The sequence below is a fragment of the Durio zibethinus genome, chromosome 5 (genome assembly GCF_047325235.1).
Source record: "Durio zibethinus cultivar Kanyao isolate XHJ-2024 chromosome 5, ASM4732523v1, whole genome shotgun sequence".
NCBI lineage: Eukaryota > Viridiplantae > Streptophyta > Magnoliopsida > Malvales > Malvaceae > Durio > Durio zibethinus.
In genome coordinates this window covers 25,418,602-25,437,757 of record NC_143166.1, presented here as the reverse complement: position 1 = coordinate 25,437,757, position 19,156 = coordinate 25,418,602, and the positions used below count along the sequence as shown (strand labels likewise).

At 31.1% G+C, this 19,156-nt stretch overlaps 1 pseudogene; it reads left to right on the top strand.

Annotated features, from left to right (window-relative positions):
* Positions 1–7,310: 7,310 nt before the first annotated feature.
* LOC111282354 (uncharacterized) overlaps positions 7,311–19,156 on the top strand; it is a 70,041-nt pseudogene continuing 58,195 nt past the window's right edge.

The window sequence follows — 19,156 nt, the reverse complement described above, 5'->3', positions numbered from 1 at the left end:
ACATTGTGCATTGGCATCACTTTCACTTCATCTATGAAACTAACTACGTTGTTTGTCTGATTTTATGCATTTGCATTATTTTCATGATCATGTTTTAACACAATCATTTGCATCCATTTCATATTGGATTTCATCCATAAAAATGTACATTTTATTCGTGCATCAACGTATCATACATAAAGCATAGCATAGCATTTCTAATCATAATTGTGGTTCTAAAGGTTCAAGGATAGCTCCACCAAGCAATCCACTCACCAATACAATACAAGGGCTTAAACCAGACTAATGGAACAAGAAAATTTCAATCGTCTCGAGAGAATAGAGAAAGCTCAGAAGAAGTTAGAAGGGGAGTTGAATAAGATTTTAGAGGCTTTGAACAAGTTAAACAAGGGGAAGGTAATAGAGGAGAATGTTAGCCAACAAGATCATCCCCTACAATAGGAGGATGACCCATTGTACCCTCATGGTTTCAAGCCATATAAAGTCTAACCTGCACAAGGTCCACCATCACAGCAGTTCACCTATCTTGTAGGGTACACATATCTCAGAATGCCATGAGATTCAAATCAATGACAGTACCAAAGTTATATAAATTTTTTCTTTACTAAAAAGGTATTAGAACCAACATCAGTCCCTAATTTGGATGATCTAAAAGAATAAAAAAAAATTAAGGCCCAAAGAGAAGGAGCTTGTAAAAGCCTTAAAAGCTAAACAAAAGATAAACTTGTTAGAGAAAAAGTTACGAGTAGTGGAAGGAGTAGGTTTTTATGGTTCTGCCGATGCTATTGGACTTTGTTTAGTCTCGGATATGGTTATCTTTCCGAAGTTTAAAGTGCTAGAGTTCAAGAAATATGATGATACAAGGTGTCCAAAAACTCATATTACTATGTACTGTCAAAAAATGGCTGCACATGCCAATAATGAAAAGCTCTTAATACACGTCTTTCAAGATAGCCTAACAAGCTCTGCACCTAGATGGTATGTTCAGTTGGACAGGACCCGTATTTGTTCTTGAAGTGATATGGCTCATTCTTTCATTAGTCAATACCGGTATATAATAAACTTGGCCCCTGATCATCTTTTTTTATAGAATATGGAGAAAAAAGTAACTGAATCATTCAAAGAATATGCCCAGAGGTGGAAGGACATGGCTACTCAAGTGCAACCTTCTTTGACTAAAAAAGAGACCATCGTATTGTTTGTCAGCACTTTGAAATCTCCTTATTATGAAAAGATGATAGGAAATGCCACAAAGAATTTCACTGACATGGTGATTTCAGGCGAAATCATTGAGAATGCCATTAAAAATGGCAAGCTAAAAGGAGGAGAAACCAAGAAAGCACCTAAGAAGAAAGAGACTGAAGCTCAAGCTGTAGGCTTTGACAAATTGTTCAGGGGATACCAACCTTATCCACCCTCAGATTACTCTCTATACTATCCTACTATGAATAATACTTCATCTTATCCATACCAACCAACCCCACAACCACCTAATTTATCCATATACCAGCCCAATTTTATCCCCCAAGCTCTCATATACAGCCTTAATAGTCAAACTCTTGCAAGACCTTACATTCATCCTATTAGCCTGAAAAGTAGTTCACGAGAGCAACAGACTATTTGAGAAAAGCTCGTATTTGATCCAATCCTTATGACTTATACAGAGTTATACCGAGAGCTCTATAATAGCCACATGATTGCCCTCAAGTTGTATGGAGTTGTTCAAGCCATCTTATCCTAAGTCGTATGATCTTATCGTTCATTGTGATTACCACTATGGAATTGCTGGCCATTTCACTAAAAATTGCACTGCTCTAAAGCATAAAGTGCAACGATTAATCGAGGATGGAATGGTAAGTTTGATCAAGGAATAGCAACAACACCTAATATTAGTGGTAATCCATTGCCTAATCATAATGTCAATGCTCTGAATGAGAATCAAGAATATGTTAATTTAAAAAGGCTTGAAGAGTCGCAATGAATTAAAGGGGCGAGATAAAAATCTTTCACCTGATTGTATAGAGGCATGATTTTAAAGAAGGATGTTAAAATCGGTTGAATGCTACTTGTCATTCTAAGAGTTCTTTTAAAGTAATGTTAGGATTTCTTTTTTGCAATATAATTTCACTTGTTATCATTTAATAAAGGCAAGTTAATGCATTTCATTACATTTTCTCTTTCACTCGACCATTACTCCATGCTCTGTTACCTTTCATAAATTTACATTCCCATTCTCAAATTTCAGATGATGAATATTTAGACAATGATAATAATAATTCTGAGATTTAATTTTGAGAACTTATCCACATTAATATGAGGAGATCATTTGAGCAAAAAAGTAAGCTGTTACTAGAGGTGAAACAAATATGTCTTGAAGATGTGCAATCTTTTATACAGGTTCATGAGCTTTGTTCAATAGATGATGTTCAAAAAAGGTATTCACAATTGAGATGAAAAATGGCCATATTTTTTTTACCATTCGAAAAAACCATTTATTGTTACCCTTTTGAGCCTATTATGATTTCTTTTTCTGAAGAACCCCAACCAAAGATCACCCTCTATACTGGGAGGTAATTTTAAAAAAAAAAAAAATCACAAAAGGTCTCAAAGATGGAAAGAAAAAGAAAAGTAAAAGATAAAATAAATGTCACACATGATTTGGGGTAAAATAATGAGAATCTTTTGTGTGCGGAAAGAAAAAAGTGATAAAATGATGTGGGGGTAAAATGCCAAGTTGCATCAATGATCCTTTGGTCTTGGACCTTTTTAATACATATTTTGAGCCTATTATATCCATTTCTTTTATGACCCCTCACCTTGACCTACATTATAATCTTAAAAAGTCCATTTGGATCAAGTGTGAATGCTCAACTTGAATGATCATATGTTGAGCGAAGGCATGCACGTGATGAAATAATGGAATCATGCTACATTGCTCTAAAGTTTGATGTGTGAAAAGATATCAACAATGGATGAAAAATGAGAAAAAAGAAAAAAAGATGATGAAAAATGAAAAAATGAAAAAAATAGAGAAAAAAAAGAAAAAAAAGAAAAAAATGAGAAAATTAAAAAAAGATTCAAATTGAAAACCTGAAAAGGTGATTTAGGTAAAAAAAGATCTAAGTCAAATAGTTCACATGGATGAAAGAACAAAGACATCTGAAGATCCCTTAAAGACTAGGGTAAAGTTCACCAAGCTCAAAATGACTTCAACAGTAAATAGAATGAGTTTTTGAAAAAGAATCCTAGATTAATGTTGATAATTGTCTGAATATTCATTATTTGGACATACCATTCATCCCAATGACATGTATCCAATTTATTTCCTTTCCCATTTGTTTTGTACCAAAATAGATCTTCATTGATTATCTTTACCATAATTCACCTTGTATTCTCTTATTGTTACATCCCTAGAATAAATTAAGAAAATGTGTGAGTGCATTATAATTGTCAAGAATTGAAATGATGATGAATGAATGACAATGTGCATAAAAAAGTCTTGCATTCTTTTAAAGAGAAATCTAAGATGATAGTGGTAACAAAATGAAAAAATAGTAGAAACCTAAAAGAGATGATTTGAAAGGACATATGATGTGACCAAATGAATAATATGATGATGGATTGGACAATAAAATGAAGATGGGGCAAATCTTAAAAAGTGGTATAATCAAGTGATGAATATGGGGATGTATTGGTTGATATAACCTATGAGTTATGGTTAAGTGATGAAAATGATATGGAGCAATAGACAAAACTGGTGCTAAGAAGCTTATGAATGATGACCAAGTGATAGATGATAAAATTTGTTTTGAAATGGCTAGTATTGAGAAGCTTATGAACGATGACCAAGTGACAGAACATGAAATTTATTTTGAAATGGTTAGTGCTAATAAGCCTGGCATGTAGGGTAATAGGTAAAATTTGTTGGCATTGAGAAACCTTCGGATGGTGAAGCTTGTTCCAAAATGTTGAAAAGCTAAATAAGGGAAGAATGTGAGATGGTAGGGTCTTGAGGACCATATTCCACAATTATTTAGGATTTTATGACATTATTGACATTCACATTACATGCAACATGTTGGCATCGTTGCTTAAATAGTACATTTACATAATTTGATGTTTGGACATGCATGGCACTATGAGAATCTAGGTTGCTGCATTTGCATCATTAAGAAAGCGTTTGTATTTTTGGTCATAACATTCATTCATGCAAATTTTTGAGTCACTTAAAAAATAAAATTATGAATATTTTGATGATAATTTTTTGAGAACTCAAATGAGAATCTCTGAGTTTCAAAATGAGAATCTTTGAGGAGTGAAATCTTAAAGTTCGTCGAATGTGAATCTTCGAACAAATGAAAAGTTTTGAAGTTTTGGATGTGAATCTCTAAAATACAAAGCTTCAACTTTTTGGATATGAATTTCTAATGTTTTAAATGAGAACCTTTGAACTTAGATGCGAAACTCTAAGTTTTATTGCATGTGAGCCTTTGAACTCAAATGAAAAGCTTTGAACTTTTACATATGAATCTCCAAAATTCAAATGAAAAGCTTTAGATTTTTGGATATGAATTCCAAGTTTGCCAAATGAAAACCTTTGAAAAGCCTTGAACTTTTAGATGTGAATCTTCAAAATTCAAATAAAGATCTTTAAATGTTGGATGCGAGTCTTGCAAGTTGCAAATGCAAATATCGAGATATTACAAATTTGAATGAAATTGAAATTTTGAGAATCAAATTTCAGTAAATTCTTACGAAGTTAGAAGATTCTTGCGAATCTGAACCTCTGAATGTTGAACTCAAATTGTGAATCCTTAAGTTCCCATTACAAAATTCCTTTAGTCATGATTTATAACTCCTTTGAACATGATTGTTAAAGAGTAATTTATTTTCCAAAGTCGTGGTGCCTCTATTTAGAGGAGCAATTTACTTTTCAAAGTTGTGGTGCCTCTACTTAGAAGAGCATTTATTTTTGAAGTCATGATGCTTCTGCTTAAAGAATTTATTTATTTTTCAAAGTCATTGAGCCTCTGTTTAGAGGAGCTTTGTTTATTTTTCAAAGTCGTTGAGCCTCTGATTAGAGGAGCCATTTATTTTTCAAAGTCGTTGAGCCTCTGATTAGAGGAGCCTTTTACTTTCCAAAAGTCGTTGAGCCTCTGTTTAGAGGAGCTTTATTTATTTTTCCAAAGTTGTTGAGTCTCTGTCGTTGAGCCTCTATTTAGATGAGCTTTGATCAAAATTTTAACAAAAAAAAAGGAAAAAAAAGTAAAAAAAAATGTCAAGTTGAGTCTTAAACAGGTGTTTACGTCTTTACACAATTCCTGTTTCACAGAAAATACGTAAAGAGGGGCAGTTGTAGACACCCTATTTTGTCCGGGGTTCTCTATCAATCGAGACTAATCTAAGCTCGATTGTAGGGATTTTTATTCATTTTTATTTTAGAATTTTTTTATTTTTGTATTTATCATTTTTATTTTTTATGGTTCATCTATTGTTTAATTTCTTTTTCTTTTTCCATTATCTGATTAATTTTTTTTAAAAAAAAGAGAAAAACTGAAAGAATGAGATTAAGATTGGTGCTAATTTTTAGCTTTGGGTGATAATCAGAATTGCACTAAAACTCAATCACATAATTTTATAAAATGATTACAATTTATAGTAAGAAGGAGAGCCACAAGAAAAAAGAGATCACAGTCATTGTTGCCACGCCATCCTTTTATTCTTCATTCATCATCGTCTTCTACAAAAAAAAGCTCTTGAGGAGGACTCAATTTTTTTTTTTTTGGCTTTCAGATTCCTGAATAAATCAAATACCCAAAGAAGTAAAGTCTTTCAAATATTTTTTATATAAATCGATCAAATCCAAAAGGATAAGGTTGCTTGAGAAAGGGGAAGTCTGGTATTTGGTGGGTATTGAAAATAAATGGTGAATCTGTATGTGAAAGCAGAGCCACGGTGACAGTTCATGGTAAATATTATTGATAGCTGAGGTTCATTTTGCCTTAATCTTTGTTTATTTTGTCATCTTGTTTCTATTTACGTATTGAAGAAAGAAGGTTTTGCTTCGAAAAAGAAGGTGGAAGATCACCTGTACAACATGTAAGTATTCATTTGTTTATTTGGAAGAATATATTATTCACAAAATCATCAAAGTTTCGAAACAAAAAAAAAGTGAAACCAACCAACAGAAAACAGCAACATGATGACTGGTAGGCAGCGAAGTTGAGAAAGTAGTAATGGCAGTGAAAAGAGAATGTGGTCGAATTCCAGCTCATCTTCGACTTTCGGTGATGACCCCACCAATGTAAACCTTAATTTCGATCTCAAACTGGTGGATGAATGGTTTGGTTTGTTGACATTGATTAAACCGGTCGGATTGAAACATAATCATCGTGAAAATGGTGATGGAATCGCCAATGGATCGTTGAATCAGGAGAGAATCAATGATGGCGACGAAGACAATGATCGATTGTGAGTGGAGAATGAGGAAATGTTTGGCGATAAAGGGTCTTTGAGTTCCAACAGTAGCGGATACGCCACTGACAGAGGGAGCAGCAACGCCACGAGCACGTCCAGGATCGATGAAGCGAGTGAAATTGATGATAGTGAGATTCAGGTAGTGAGAAACAATGTGTCACTCGAAGAAATCACCGATTCTCAGGCTTTCTCTTGAGTGCTCGGTAAACGCCACTTCGATGAGGATGATGCTTCGATATCATGGAGGAAGCGAGAGAAACACTTCTTTATTTTGAGTAATTTTGGCAAACCAATATATTCTAGATATGGTGATGAACACAAGCTAGCTAGTTTTTCAGTAACACTTCAAGCCATTATTTCTTTCGTGGAGAATGTGAGAGATCGTGTCAAATTGGTGAAGGCTGAGAAACACCAGGTAGTCTCTCTTGTGAAGGGATCAATTTATTTAGTTTGCATTAGCTGCACAGATGATCCCTTTGAATCATTAAAAGGATAATTGGAGCTTCAGTCTGATGATTTAAAGGATGATGATTATGATCCTAATGGTCTAAAACATGATAATGCGATTAAGTCAAAAAGTTTAAGTTCAGATTTTACATCTGATTCTAAGGATCTTGGTGCTATGTTAGAAGATAATATTTCTTCTCAAAAAGAAGAAGGTGTAGTGTTTATCAATGCTTCTAGAGATTTCAAGAGACAAAAACCTAAACTTAGTAGAAATGAGTCTTTAAATGATGAGCTGTTATCAATAATGGAATTAGCTTCAAAACAAGATGGTGCTGCTGCTTCCAAGAAATGAAGCATCGAAAGGTTGGACTACAAAAGGTTATATGATGGTATATTCTGCAGAAGGCTGGAAGGGTTTAAGCCTAGAAAAGTTAAAGCCAGAGAAAGAGCTTTCACGTGCTATATCTAAAATTCTTCGACTCAAATTAAAAATTAGAGATCTATTTCAATGTATTGATTCACTATGTGCTGAAGGAAGGCTCCCAGAATCATTATTTGATTCTGAGGGACAAATTGATAGTGAAGATATATTCTGTGCAAAATGTGGGTCTAAGGACCTATCTTCCAACAATGATATCATTCTATGTGATGGCACTTGTGACTGTGGATTCCATCAATATTGCTTACAGCCGCCTTTGTTAAAAGAAGACATTCCTCCGGATGATGAGGATTGGTTACACCCCAGATGTGATTGCAAAGCTGATTGCATTGAATTGGTTAATGAATCTCAAGGAACAAGTTTTTCTCTCATTGACAGTTGGGAGAAGGTCTTTCTTGAGGTAGCAGTAGCTGCAGGTGGACAAAATCAGGATCCTAACTTTGGACTGCCTTCAGATGATTCTGAAAATAATGATTATAATCCTGATAGTTAAGAAATCGATGAGAAGGATTGAAGAGATGAGTCAAGTTCTGATGAATCTGATTTCACTTCTACATCTGAGGAATTGGAAGCCCCAGCTAAGGTCAACCCATATTTGAAGCGTATTTATGATGTTGTTTTCTCTTCCCTCATCCATTCCTTCAATTGCAGGAGGCCAGAACGAAGGAGCCAAAAAAGTAATGGCAGTAGAGTTCACAACGATGAAGCCACAGCTGATGGTGGAAGCACCAAAGGTAGTTGATGCACTGTAATTCTACAAGATCGCGTTTGACATTATCGATAATAATTGTACTCTTTACCCAAAGTGCAAGGTTGAGCAAGAGCTTCTTCATATCCTCTCGGTTCAGTTTGAGTTCGCTGGCTCTACCGTTTTGTATCTGACATTGCTGGTAACTCTGCTCTTGTGAAAAGTGAAAAAATTGGATGTGTGCTTTGCATCAAGACTGAGGATGTGGAAGCTGTTATAGCCAAAGTCGTGAGCACTGGAGCCACTGCAAAGGGCGGTGACGCATGCTATGGTGGACACGTGGGCAAGGATAAGGCTTCATATAGATACAGTTGGCTCATTTGCTCTCTTGCCATTGCTGATGTCCCTACATTGTTGGGATCTGGTTCCTTAAATATTTTTGAGAAAAAGTTGAAAGTATCAATTTTTCTTGAAAATAAGCTTTCTAAAAAAAATATTTTTGGAGAAAAGTTGAAAGTATCAATTTTTTTTGTACAAAAGCAATCATTTTTTTCTTTTTTTTTATTTTTTAAAATTTTTTTTAATGTTAAATAATCCGACGATGGAGCCTCTGCAAGTGAAACAGTAGTTTCTTGCATACTTTTGAGATGAGAAAATTTTTTCAATTTTTTGCTAAAAGTATTAAAGTCAATTGAGAATAATTTTTAATAATTAATTACTTTGTAAATTTTTAAGACTTATTGGATAACACAAAATTAAGCTGGTACCATATTTTGATGGCCATTGTGAGGGTGCTATAACCTTTCTCACACGTAATCGAACTCCCGAACCCTGTTCTGGTTAGTAGACCCGAACCTATTCTTTTAAGGACCCTTAAACTTAGGTGCTCTCTGAAAGGATAGATTCTTTAGGTGACCAATGGCACCTCGATAAAAAAGATTGATGACGACTCATTAAGTCAATGTCTAGTGATAGATCCCCAGATCTAGACATTATGACAACTATAATCATCAGTAAAGAGTAAAAAATACTTACTTCCACTAAGTGATGTAGTTCTCATAAGCCCACATAGATCGACATGTATCAATTCAAGGCATTCAGAGGTTCTCTATAACTATCCACTTGGAAACAACTTTTTTGCTTGTTTCCTATAAATACACCATTCACATAAATCAAGAGATCCAAATTTAGGCAATCCAAAAAGCATACCTTTCTTACTTAGTAACTGCAAGCCTTTGATATTGAGATGTCCATATCGTAGATGCCATAATTTTGATTCATCCTTCTTGCTAACAATAAGAGCTTGCTTTTTCACATTAAAAATTTTAAGTAGAAACATCTTATTTTTTGTCTTAGACATATTCACTATAGGTTGCCCAAATTTATCTTTAATCATACATGCTCCATTTTCAAACATAATTGCACACATTCACCAGCCATCACTTGTCCATCACTCAACAAACTATGTACCAAATTAGGAACAAAGAAGACATTAGAAAGTAATTTTATTTTACCATTGCTTACCTTCATTGTAACAGTACTTTTTCTTTCAACTTGCATCTATTTTTTATCTTTAAATTTTGACTTACAACTTTTATGACTCATTAAGATCCTTAAACAGTGATCTATTGGGGGTCATATGGTTCGAACACCCATTATCCACAAACTAAATGTCATTTGGAACTTCATTAGCAAGTAAATAGGTCATGAATAACTTACTTTCTTTGCTTTCTTCCTCCACATAGCTCACTTAGTTCCAATAATTTACCTTTATATGCCCAAATTTCTTATAATTGTAACACTGGATAACACTTATATTCTCTTTTTGCTCACCAACAAACTACCTCTCTTATCCATCAAAATGATCTCTTCTTTTACCTTTGCCACATCTTCTTCTACGAAAGCCTCCTCTGCCATGTCCTTGGCAACAGACACTTCTTTTCTAGTTTTTTCCCCTTTCACTTGAAACACCTTCTCATCAGTCTTCTTTTATGATCTGTTCAGCCTAACCTCATGAGCTTGCAAAGAATCCATCAGTTCATCAAAGGAAAAAATAGACAAATCCTTAGACTTTTCTATTGCAACAACTATATAATCAAACTTTGGAGTTAGGCTTTGTAAAACTTTGAAAACAATAGTCTCATCAGTAATATTATCACCATAAGACCTCAAATGAGTAACAATAGAAATTACTCTAGAAAGAAAATCTTGCGTTGTTTTCTTACTTGTCATTATTAAAATTTTAAACTCATGTCAAAGAATTTAGAGTTTCACAGTAATAACTTTTGAAGAACCTTGAAACTTTTTCTGTAAGGTTTCCCAAGCTTTTTTTGAAGTGTTGGCTACCACAATCCTAGAAAAAAATGTCGCATGAACTGCCTGCTAAAAGATAAATAGGGCTTTGAAATCTTTTTTCTTATTATCTTTCAACCGTCCATCATCGTTATCATTCTCATCATATCCAGTTTCTACAAAATCTCAAAAATCTTGATATTTGAATAGTGTCTTCATCTTAATACTCTAGAAGTCGTAAAGTTTTCCATCAAACATAGGAATGAGAGGTTGGGCTATATTTAAATTGCCATTGACTGCCATTGTTGATAATTCAATGCATACAAAAAATGGGAAAGGATCTTATAGCTGTGATACCAAGAATTTTGTTAGGGAAAGAGGTAGGTTTTCTAAAATTAAATCACTAACTCATAAGAAATAACTAATTTTGGGTAATTGTAAATAAATTACTCTATATTTCTATTAAACTCAATCAGCCTTTTAATAGGCTTACAAGATAACTAACAGAGAAAAAAACTCAAACAGTTAACAGATAATGGAAAAATGGAGAAAGTGGTTGAATATTAGAAATTAGTCAACCATGTTTAACAACTGCCAACTAATCCTAAAAGCCAACATCTACTACCAACTATATCCTAAAAACTAAGACTTTGAGCCCAAACATGAACTCAATTTTGAATCATTCTTTAACACTTATTGGGAAGCTTATAGCTTCACCCACTCATGCTTGTTTAAATCCTCACTCTTTTGAATAAATGTTGTTTCTTTTTTTTTCTTCTTTCCATGCTAACCTGTTGCCCAGGGATTGAAAATTGCTTTCTCTTACCTATTTGTTTGTTTCTGCATGGGTGGGGTTACGGTTCACAATTGCTTGAAATTTAATCTTGGCATTTTGTTTTTTTTTTATGTTGTTTTCTTCTTTCAACTGGCCATGAATTTCAAAGTTCCATTCTTGCTGAAAAGGTGCTTACCATCCTTTATAATTTTGAAAGTTTTTAAATGCCAAACAAAAAAGAAAATGGCCCTGTAAGGAAAGAAGAAAAAGCTTAAAACCTGTTTTATTTTCTTGCTTGATCCTTATGTGCTAACTATATTAACTAAAGGTCAATTTTTCATCCTGGTTCAGGTGCCTTAATTTTTTTCCTTCCTTCTGCATATAGGTTGTGCATAGAGCTTTAATGCCCTAATCATTGTATGGTTACTATTTCCCTTCTCTGCATGGAGATCTAGGGGGCTATGATTTTTGTTGCATACAATTAGGTCTTTGAAGTTTTTAGCTTCATTATTCCCACATTTGCTGACATCCGGTTACCTCGTTTTACTATTTGTTGTGCATAGTAAAAAGATCAACATAAAAAAAAAAAAGAAAAAAGAGAAGATATGTTTTTATAAAAATAAAAAATAAAAAAAGAGATTTTGAAAACTCTATGTAGATATTGGATGGAATCCAAATTGTATTTCAGAGGGTTAATTTCTTTTAATTTCACTTAAATATTAGAGAATTAAAGAAATTATCCTTCACCAAAAATAAATAAAAATTGATAACATAAAAATAAATAAACCTAAAGTTTGTTTGTGTTCAATAAGATTTATTTTCATACATACCTCATATCACACATGTCCATGCACATTTCTTTTATGTAGATTAGGTTTAATCACAATTTAAATTCCATGTATTTTTAATTTCCTTGAGTGGTCAAATTTCAATGTGTATTTTAATTTTTATGCAATTTCATTCTTCATGCTTTAATTTACTTGCGATACAATTTATTTCCCATGTACTTTAGATTTACGCAAAAAATAATATTGATGATGTTTCAAAAAAATGAAAAATGATTATTTTGGAAACCTTGCGTAGATATTAGAAAGAATCCAAATCTTGTTTTGAAAAATTAAATTTTTTAATTTTTGTTTAGATATTAAGGAATTAAAGGAAAATTTCCTTTTTCAATAAAAAATAATAATAATAAATAAAAAGATTAAAATTAGCTAGTTATGTCTATTGCATGATTTATGGAATATTGTATTCATTTCATGGCACCTACTTATTGTCATGGAATGTTTTTTATAATACTTTGTTGCACATTCACTACACATGTTATTGACCATCTCTTTTATTGCATAATGTTTCAAAAATATTTTATTAAAAAAATGATGATTTTGAAAACCTTGCTAAGATATTGAAGAAAATTCAAATCATATTTTAAAGAATAAATTTTTTCAAATTCTGCTTAGATAGTGGGGAATTAAAAGAAAGTTTCCTTTATAGAAATAATAACAAAAGTCGAATTTATTTCATTCTTAATTTTCTCTTCGAAAAAAAATAATGATAATAAATAATAATGGACATAATAGATGTAAGGTTAGATACATATAAAGTAAGATTATGGATGACATTAGCATTATTAATTATTTATCTTGTATCACATCATGAAATAAAAATGTGAGTTAGTATTTCAATAATTTTGAAAATCGGTTTTCATATATAAAAAAAATGTTTAATATAATTACTTGAAAATAATAATTAAAACCCTGGTTAGATATCGGAGGGCTTTTTAATAATTACTTTTCATGAAGGAATATTAAGCCAAATTTTAAGGAATATTGTGAGAATTCTAAGTAGATAAATATTTCTCAAAATTATACTTAGATATAGGAGAATTAAAAAAAATATTTCGATACTAAAGGTTTTCATCTTATTCCAATAATAAAGATACTTTAGAAAAAGGAGAAAGAAAAAAATCATTTTAAATATTAAAATTAAGATCATTTGTATCGATAGTTAGGATAATATATGATCAATTGGTACTAATTTTTAGCGCTGTTGGGTATTAATTCTTTCTTACATGTAATCAACTTCCGAATCTATCTTTATTTTTGTAGACCAAAATGTCTTTTTGTAGACCAAAATGTCTTTTTGATAAATTTTAAACTCTTTTATTATTTTATTAAAAAGATAAATATTTTTTGTAACCAATCACACCTAACAAAAAGATTGATGGCGACTCTTTTTATTTTGAAATCTTTAAAATTTTCGTCTAGTAGTTCCAAAAACTATTATGACAAATTAAAGGAGATAATTAAATCAATTTATCATTTTATTTGGTTCATGGATGCAATATTCCAAAACTTTAATTAACTTGAGCTAATTAAGGAAGACTGTTATCTAATTTGAAAAGATTGATTTTCAAATTAAAACTATTCAATTAATTTGTGTTTATCTATTTTATATAAATATAAAAAAGTAAAAACTTTTTGTAAAAAAGGAAAACGTCCAATGTAAATGATTTATAATATTGACATATGGACAATATTTATCAATCGCCACATGTCTTGTATTAATAATATTTATATATATTTATTTCTCTTTTAATTGATATGAATTGATTTAATTTTATAAAAGTTTTAAAATATTTCAATGCATTAATTATATTCACTTTTTTAAAAATTTTCAATTAACTTACTTTATATATAAGATAAAATATCCTAAATTATATATCAAAGCTAAATCAACGAGCCATTATAATAAAAAATTTTCTTAATGATTCAAAGAAATAAAAAAAAAATGTAATTATGGTCATTAAATTTTTTTTAATGATTCAAAGAACTTTTATTTAAATTTATAGACACTCTATTTAATTCAAGCCCAAATCAATTAAGCTCGGATTTTTTTTAGCCCAATTATAGATTTTGTATTGTTATTTTATTTTTATTTTTATTATTTTATTAGTTGAATTTATTTTTTATATATACATATTTATTTATTTATTTATTATTATTATTATTATCTTTATTGATTTTTTTATTTTATTTTATTTAGATATTAAAAAAAGGAAGATTATAAAAAATATATATAGAGAAATTATTAAAAAAAAGAGTTGAATGGTCAAATAAAGTTGGAAGAAGATAATGATAAGGCTGGTTTTATCATGATTGAATTTGATTTCATGATAAATTTTATTTTTGTGAAAATTTTAAGTTTTTGAATTGAAGTAATCTAAAATTATCTCAATTTTGGTCTTATAAATAAACCTACAATCAACACATCACGGAGAAAAAATCAATAGAACAACCACAGAGAAAACCAAAAAGAAGTAGCAAAAATGGAAGTGAGGGTTTTGGTTTAGTAAACCATAAGTAGTTTAATAAAAAATCCTAGGATTATGTTTTTGAATTTTTAGCTTTTGGGTTTCTAAGCTAAGGGAAAGCACACAATAGACAAGGGGTTTTATTTGCAATTAGCAACTGATTCTTAGCCAAAAAACCATCAACAGCCTATAGCCACACTAAGTTGTCCCTCAAACAATACCTAGAAACCAACACATAATCATACTATCCTTCCTGAGACCAACATTCCATTCTTTTCCATTTCGGCCATTTCGTCTTGATAATTCAAGATGCATAAACCAATGCCAATTATTCAGCAAACATTCACCTCCTGTTACCACCACAAGAACAAAGCCCAACCCAAAGAAACCTAATTCACAGTCAATTCATCAACAACAAAAGCCAAAGCCACCAAAACAGAAGCCAAATTTCACAAGTACATTCACCAACAAAAAAAAAATCACAAACGAATACCAGATTTTTGTGAAGTTTTGGTTTGAGGCATTTTAGGAATTTTCTGTGTGGTTTAAATAGAGGAAGATGAGTCAACAACGAGCCATTTGGTGGAGATTGGAGGCAAATCAGTGCTAGAAACTGGTAGTGGGCAATGACATACGGCTGTGATAGCGACGGGATTAGGAAAGAATCTGGGAAAGGCAATCAAGTTTTTGGTTTGAAAGAGTGGGGCAAAGAAATCAGTTTGTAGAGGGAGAAGGGAAGAGCTGAAAATGAAGGAGAGACAGAAAATAGAGATTTTCACATAATAAGTAAAACAGCATCATTTTTCGAAGAGTTCAGAAATTGGATCTTTAAAAGATTTACATGCTGCTCCAGGGGCAATCCGACCCAGTTGCGACCCGCATCCTGTGAGCCATATGCCAAGCCAATACTTTTGCAAGCCACCTTTGAGTCTAGAGTTGACTAACCTAAGCCGATTCCCTGAAGTCAAGCTACGATTGTTTTTGGTTTTTTTTTTCTTTTTTTTGTTATTTTCCTTACTATTTTTTATTTATTTAGAGTGAATTTAAAAAAAAAATAAAACTATTCTCAAAAATGATAAAAATTTCAGAATATTAATTTTTCTTAAAAAATATAAAAATATTTCAAAAAAATTTTTAAGGAGAAATTAAAGTATCAATTTTTCTTAAATAGAATAATATTTTAGAAAAATTGAAGTATCAATTTTTCTTAAATAAAAACATATTTCAAAAAAAAATTTTGAGGAAAAATTGAGGTATCAATTTTCCTTAAACAAAAAAATATTTCAAAAAAATATTTTGAGAAAAAGTTGAAACATCAGTTTTCCTTAAATAAAAAAATTATTTCAAAAAAATTTTTTGAAAGAAAGTTGAAGTATTAATTTTTTATAAATAAAAAAATATTTCAAACGAAGTATCAATTTTTCTTAAGTAAAATATTTCAAAAAAAATATTTGAGGAAAAGTCGAAGTATCAATTTTCCTTAAATAAAAATTATTTCAAAAACATTTTTTAGGAAAAGTTGAAGTATCAATTTTCTTAAAATAAAAAAAATTCCAAAAATATTTGAAAAAAGTTAAAAGTATTAATTTTTTCTTAAATGAAGCATTAATTTTTTCATAAAATAAAAGAAAAGAAAAGAAATTTTTAAGAAAAAGTTGAAGTATCACTTTTTCCTTAGAATTTAATTTAAAAAAATGTTAAATAATTTGACAACGTAGCCTTTGCAAGAAAAATAGTAATTTTCTTTCTTGTATACTCTTTAGATGAAGAATTCCTTTAATTTTCTACCAAAACGTTGGAGTCAATTAAGAATAATTCTTAATAATTAATTATTTAGTAAGATTTTTTAGTCTTAATAGATAACATAAAATAGCTGGTACTATTTTTTGATGGATGCTATAAAGGTATTATAACCTTCCTCACACATAACCATACTTCTAGACCTAACTTAGTTTTGTAGACTAGAATCTACCTTTTAAAGATACCTAAATCAAGTTTGAGATTTCTCTTTAAAATGTGACAGATTCAGTTAGGTGGCCAATCACACCTAAACAAAAAAGATTTGTGACAATTTCTAAGTCATATCTAGCAACAAGTCCACAGATCTATACATTATGACAGTTTGACAATTCCACTAGGGATATTGAGAGTCAGGCCAGTAAATAATTTCATGTTATCCGAGCCTAACTTAATAAATTTATAAATTTTTGTTTTGTTTCTTGTATTTTATTTTTAAATCTTGTTATATATTGTTATCTATCTACATGTGCATAACATGATATCTATACCAGAGCTTCGTCCTTCTACGAGGGAGTAAAGTACCAATGCTTTCGTGAGATTTTAATGCCTTTACAGTCGTTAGCGAAATACACCCATTTAAATTGAATATTTTCTACTTGTAGCCTATAATGGGCAAGAATTTAGGTGTATTAATCTATAATGGACCATGATATAAGAAACAATTTGAAAATCTTGATATTCCAAATCCAAAACACATATACAGTGAGCCATTATGGACTTAATCCATAGGTAGAGCCATATCTTTCTCTTTTTAGAAATAATCCAAAATTAGATCATATTCCTTTTGTTATACATGAGTTATGCATTAACTTGTTTTGTCTTTTTGCTAACTCTATTCTTGTTTATTACTTCCTGTTTGTGAGAATCATATTTATGTTTTCAATTATTTTGTTTATTTGTTTGTTTGATTATATATTTCATTTATCCATGCATCTCACTCATTCATAAAGCATCATTATTCATATAGTATATCCATTGTATCATTGCATAATATAAAATTTTTTTGCTTTATCTAGGGCAATAACTTAGAAAACATGGGTGATCAATTAAAAGCTTAGATTCAAGCCTTAAAACTCAACCAAGAAGAATTCAAACATGAACTACGATAAGTGAAGACATAACTTGCCAAGCTACTACAAATAGTTGAAAATCTTAATGGGACCCATTTTAAAGAATCTTCATCCCCTTAAACTTATCTATGTATTGGATAAACATTGGGGGCCAACATTTGTCCAAGTCTTACTAATAGCCTAAGTGAAAACCAAACTATAAGAGAGATGGTTAAGACAAAGATTTCCAATTCCACATAGTCACCACAAATTGGTTCACAGCCACATCTTTATTCTTATTTAGTTACTTTTCAACCACCCTTTTTGACATCCTAAGCAAGACCCACTTCCTTTTAACCACATAGATTGGCTTGAATCCATATCCCCATCCTCTCATACACAATGCCTTCCAAAATCTTTGTGCTTATTAATCCATCCAGTAATCAAATTTCCTAATGAACCTTCTACCTTATATACCCAATTTTACTCCAAAACCCACACTTGTAAGTCCAACCATGGGTTAACCCAAGAAATCATTAAGTAAAAAGAAAAAGAGAGCCATCATTGATCCAATCCCTATGACTTACAATGGATTGTTCTCATATCTCCTTAAAAACCATCTAATCGCATAAATTTCTCTAAATCCAATAGAACTCTTTATCCTAAATGGTATAATGTTGGTGCTCGATGTGATTAACATTCTGAGAATGCAGGCCATTCAATAGAAAATTGCCTTGCTTTTAAACATAAATGTAGGGTTTAATAAAAGCTAGCTCAGGAATGTAGGGGAGCCAAGATTGTTGAAAGTTCATTGCCTAATTATATCAGTTGAAGAACCTATCAATGGTAGTATCATGATCTTAAAGTTAAAATATAGGACCTGGCAATAGATTTTAAGATTGTTTAAGAATGTTAATTAGAGATTTTTATTGTTAGGATAATTTTTAATTTTTAATTAAAGATTTTTTATTTTTATATTATTCAATGCATGATTGCATTCATTCATATTTTTTTATTTGTATAAATTTATAGCTAGCCATTATCCTAATTCTTAATTGTGGTAATAAAGGTTTAAGAGCTTGATCGTTAAGGTAATCTACTTGCCACTCATGGAGTTAGAACCATATAACTGAATTGAGAAAATGGAGAAAGCTTAATGTGAAAAGAGATGAAACTTGGCCCAGATAATAGAATGTTGAAAAATCAAGATGGAGAAGTAAAAGAAGCCTGCATACAAGCATCCTAAAAGGCATAATCACAGCAACAACCACCTTTTGAGGCACACTTTTATCTCGAAATACCTTTAACCATTACACTAGTTCCAGTCCTTGATGATCTTAAAAGACTAGAAAAATTGAAAAAAAGTTCATTTAAAGTAAAAGTAAATTCATGTTCCCAAATAAAGATGGATTTCATGGAGAAAGAGCTTTGAGCTATTGAGAGAATAGATTTTATGGATCTATGGATGCATTTGAGTTTTGCTTGGTACTAGTTGTTATTATTACACCTAAGTTCAAAGTCTCAGAATTTGAGAAATATGATAAGATTAAATGTCTAATGACTCATGTCACTATGTATTGACAAGCTCTTGATTCATGTATTCTAAGACAGTCTTATGGGGTTTGCTACTAGATGGTATGCTTAGTTGAACAAAATTCACATCACTTCATGGAAAGAATTGGTTAAGGCATTTGTAACTCAATACAAACACATTGTAAAGTTGGCCCCAGATCGATTGTCTCTACAAAGCATAGAGAAGAAAGATGTTGAGAGCTTTAGAGAGTATACTCAAAAGTGGAGAGATGCTGCTACCTAGATTCAACCACCACTAATAGAAAAAAAAACCATAATTTTACTTGTCAACACTCTTATAGCT